The following is a 5,022-nucleotide window of genomic DNA, read 5'->3' as shown; positions in this document are numbered from 1 at the left end:
CTCCTGAGCTGTGTCTGTGACGCCAGGCTCCGCCGACATCCCTACAGGGTCTTCAGCCCCAGGCCAGTCACCGGCTCACCAGGGCCTCCCCTTCCTGTTCTTGGAGGTCAGCTCTGAGCCGCTGGATGGGGGCCTTCTGGCCGGGGATCGGGGGAGACCGTGACCCATTCCAAGGGCTCCCCTCCCGTGGAGTCAGTTTTTGGTTGCACGTGAGGGCTGGGTGACGTATGAGCAGACAACAGGATGGATCCAGGGCAGGTGAGCCGGTGTGATGGGTACTCCCACATGGGTGCCTGGTGGCAAGTGTCGGCCTCTGGGGGTCTGCACGCGGAGCTGTCGGTGCAGACGAGTCTCTCCTGGTGGGAGACACAGGCCAGGAGCCCCTGGTCCAGCCCAGGGTGGGGTGCCCAGGGGGCGGCCGTGCAGGAGCTCAGCTTTGCGGTCTGATCTGGGGATGTCCTGACCACACGGGGCCTCGAGACTGCTCAAGCACTGAGAAGGCCCCGGGAGAAGTGGCTAAGGGAGCAGCCTCGGGAAGCAGGCTTGGGAGATGGGGCCAGGAGCCCGTGCCTCGTCCGAGAACAACAAGGGTGTAGCCACTGAGCTCGGCTGCTGGCACTGAGATTGCTGAAGCAGCCCGCTTGGCTCCCAGCTCCCGTATGGAACCCCGGGCTGGGCCAGGGACCTGCTTGGGATGGGGCGAGTGCATTATGGCACGGGTCCCCTCTAAACTGAAGGACCAGGAGGAGGGCGGTGGTCGAGGTGGGGAGCTGGCTGCCTGCGCTCTGCCCGCGGCGGGGAGGGCCCCTCAGGCCCTGTTCTGCCCTCATCTCCCCAGCGCTGGAGATCTGAGCACCCCAGGCCCATCTGATCCCTGGGGGCTCTGACACTGGCTGGCACATGGCCCCACGATCAGGCGTGAACTTCGTAGGAGCCTCTGAGCTCTTTGACAGGTTGCTCCACCCTGGGAGGAAGGGCACCCCCAGACACCTGCCAGACGCGCCTCCGCGGCAGTAGGGAAACGGAATCCCAGCGGGTGTAGGTGCTGAACCCAGGTCCCACAGCAGCTCTGGGGCACTCAGGCGGGGCCTCCAGCCTGGGCTGCCCCCAAGCCCCCCATTAAGGGGCAGGCTGCCAAGGTGGGCCTTGAGCGTGTCCATGTTTTATACCCAACCTTGTTCAGAAAAAGTTCAAAGTGCTCTGCATCAAAGTGTCTTGCTATGGATTGGTAAATTATGAATGAAAACTCAGGACCAGGGAACTCAGATTCGAAGACCAGGTATTCCTGGTGCCTCTAGATCCATAGTACTATCAGAGAGAGACATGTGGGCCTTGGTCCAAGGTGAAACCCAGGTGTCCCCTCTGAGAACCAAACCCGGCACCCAAGGTCGCACCACTGACCATGTCTCACTTTGGCCTTCAGGGAGCTCAGGCCAGGCTCCAGGCTAGCTGTGGCCAAGGCCGGCCTGTAGCCCTGTGTCTGCTCCATCACCTGCCCGCCTCCCACCCCTGAGCCATGGTCTCCTCTCCCACCCCTCCCCCGCCACCCATTTCCCCACAGATTCACAACACTGGTCAGTCTGAAATTCAGACCTGAAAACAGGAACTGTGGAATCAGAAGCTTACATGTGGTTGTCTTAGAGAGCAGAGTGGAGAGAGACAGTGGAAAAACTATTAATATAGCTGCCTGGAGCCCAAGAGATGCTTCATGAGCTCTTGGGAGATCCTCCTGCCGAAATAAGTTCATTATTAACTTATCTCCCCATGAGAAGGCAGCCCCGTGCCGCAGGAAGGCTCCTACCCTGTTCCCACTGAGCCCTCGGCCACAGCTCAGTGCCCAGCACGTGTTGGTTCCCTTGTTAACTGAAGGTTGATTAGCATGGACCCTTATTCAGTGGATCATCTGTCTGCATCTCCAGGGCTGGGGTTCGAGAGACTGGCTCACTATTTTTGTGTTTTGTTAGTTGGTTGGTTGTAGGTTTTCCAGGGGACCCTCCTGACCACGCTTCCCTTTGCTCTCATGCAGTCTCAGACCGGCCCACACCTGCTGATGCTGGATCTGCATTTCAGCCAGATCCTGGGGGTCTGCGTGCTGTGAGCTACACCCAATACCAGCTGTGCTCGGGTTCCGAGCACACAGAAGGCCCACATTTCCCAGTCCCCTTGGGGCTGGGTGGTGTGCTGTGACCAGCTCTGCCCAGCCAGTTCTGAGCAAAGGGACCCTTTGGCACTGGATCTTTTCATTGCCAGGCAGAGATCCTCCAGAGCTCTCCTTTTCTCTGCGTGGAGATTGGCAGTATCCAGATGGGGCTGCTAGAGTAGGCTGGTTCTCAGGGGGCTGTGGATGGGCAGCGTGCATGAGAAGTAGATCCAGGTTGGTGTAAGCCCCCAAGACCGGGGATGTTTGTTACTGCAGCATACCTGGCGTGACTGATACACTCCTCTTACCCAAACACTCTAGAGGAGGGTGGTCTGTGGGTAGGGAGAAGGCTGACACTGGGTGACGGCGTTTTATATATTTACGTGTGTTGCATACCCCTCATGGGCAGAGCCAGGACCCAGGGTTCTGATCCTGAATCTGTCATGACCTTGCTATGTCATATTGGGCCGAGATTCCCGATCTGTAGTGTGGGTCTTTCCAGGTGTAATATCTTGTGACTGGCGATGTTTTTCTGCTCGTCTGTGTGCTGTGGACACACACAGAGCAGGGGCTGTAGATGATGAACCCCGAGTTACCAAGCACCCTTCACGAAGAAGCTCTGTGCAGTTGACAGGCTATGCAGCCCAGCACGCACTTAATGGGTTTTGACCTGAAGGTGATAATGGATGAATGAACTGATGGTTTCAGCCCCAAGACCCCTTCTCATTGATGAATGTGTTTGCAGAGAGCTCAGAATTGCTTTAACAGGCTGCAAAAAGCTATAAAAATGTAAAGTGTCATCAACATCGTCACAAAAATATTTCTCATGCTGACATTACTCTTTTCACCGTGGGAATTTATGTCAGCCTGTGTTGGGCAGGGGAGGAGGGACAGGGTAGTCTGAAATAGGAGGGTGCAGAGCCAGGCAGGGCTCTTATTTGCAAGCCACGGAAGCAGATTCTGGCATATTACACAGAGGAGTTTGTTAAAGGATGTTGGGAACTCCTAGAGATGTTGGGGCTTCCCATGCAGCACAGTGGTAAAGAACCCACCCGCCAATGCAGGAGATGCAAGAGACACGGGTTTAATCCCTGGGTCAGGAAGATCCCTTGGAGTAGGAAATGGCAACCCCTCCGATATTCTTACAGGGAGAATCCCATGGACAGAGGAGCCTGGTGGGCTACAGTCCATGGGGTTGCAATGAGTTGGACTTGACTAAACGACCAAGTGCAGACACGTAGTTGTCAGGAGGTGGGGAGGGCCAAGCTAGAGGCTTTCTTTCCAGGAACAGTGCCTCAAACCATCGCAAATGACAGGCCTGGTGGAAAAGCTGCCACTACTGTGGCCACTGCACAGGGATGCTCACACCCCATAGAGATGCTCCCATTGCACAGGGAGGCTGCTAAGGCACAAGAGATGCTCCTATCACAGGGAGATGCTCCTACCACACAGAGATGCTTCCACCACTCAGAGATGCTCCTACCACACAGAGATGCTGCTAACACTCAGAGATGCTTCCACCACACAGAGATGCTCCTACCACTCAGAGATGCTCCTACTGCACAGAGATGCTCCTACCACTCAGAGATGATCCTACCGCACAGAAATGCTCCTACCACACAAATTCTCCTACCACTCAGAGATGCTCCTACCGCACAGAGATGCTCCTACCGCACAGAGATGCTCCTACCACTCAGAGATGCTCCTACCACACAGATGCTTCTACCACTCAGAGACGCTCCCAAGGCAGGAGATAGATGGGCCCTAGGCTGAACAGCTGGAGTTCGTCCCCTGTGGACAGGTACTCCAAGATGAAGAGGAGGAGCTGAGCCCTGCCCAGATGAGAGACCACGTATTTCTCATTCTCGAGGTCAAGGAGACATTCCCAACTATATATGCGCAGGAAGGCTTCTTGGAGGTCAAAAGGGAGCGCTGTCAAATTACTCATAGCCTTCTTTGCTAGAATCTGTCTTGGCTAAGAGATGTGTATGCAGACAGGGGAGGACACTGGGATAAGCCGAAAAAACAGAACCAAGCAAAGGAGGTGCCTCCAGCTACCACAAGGGCGCTGCTCTCTCTCAGCCCACCATGTGTCTATCCACACACACTCTTCTAATAAACACTTCACTTCTTTCACTATTCTCCATTTCTTTGTGGAATCCCATTTTCTGCAAAGCCATACAGGCAGGGCCTGGCCACCAGTCTAGTGGCCGGGATTCAGTGTTCTCACTGCTGCGTCCTGACTCCAGTCTCTGGCCAGAAGCCAAAATCCTGCTTCAAGTGGCTGCAGGCTGAAGCTCCCCCCTACCCCAGAAATCACTCCCACTACATGGAAGTGCTCTCAGCACATAACAACATACCAGTTATCCTGGGTCAAACTCACAACTGCCACCAGCGCCAACAGCAATCGTGTCCCAGGACTTAACCTTGTATCCACTGCAGGTCCCCTGCTCCCCGCCCCCTGCCCCGGCTGGGCATCTGAGGCTTCCCTTTCCCATAAAACATTGCAGGGCCGCCTTCTTTCTCATGGTGTAGGTCACAACGGTGGAGTCTAGTCAATGTCAGGGTCCTGGTTGCAAAGGACTCTGGGTAAACCCCTAGGTCTGGCCACCTCAGGTGGAGAGACTAATACGGTGGGGAGTCTGCACACAGCAAAGTCATTTGAAAGGTGCAGAGTGTCAGAGGACACAACCAGCCTTCCACCCTGACACCAGAAAGACATCAGGATGAGACCTGCTCAGATGTAAATCAAAAGGGTTTTGAGAATTGGGTCCAAACAGTGGCAGCAGACACCAGGGGGCGTGTGCTGAGTGTGCAGTCACCGCTAACAACCAAACGCATTTGCTTAAAATTTGGACCGGGGCACACGACAGGAGGGCAGG

Source organism: Bubalus kerabau, chromosome 1 (assembly GCF_029407905.1).
Source record: "Bubalus kerabau isolate K-KA32 ecotype Philippines breed swamp buffalo chromosome 1, PCC_UOA_SB_1v2, whole genome shotgun sequence".
Lineage (NCBI taxonomy): Eukaryota > Metazoa > Chordata > Mammalia > Artiodactyla > Bovidae > Bubalus > Bubalus kerabau.
The sequence above is the reverse complement of the archived record's forward strand: the minus strand, read 5'-3'. Positions refer to the sequence as shown.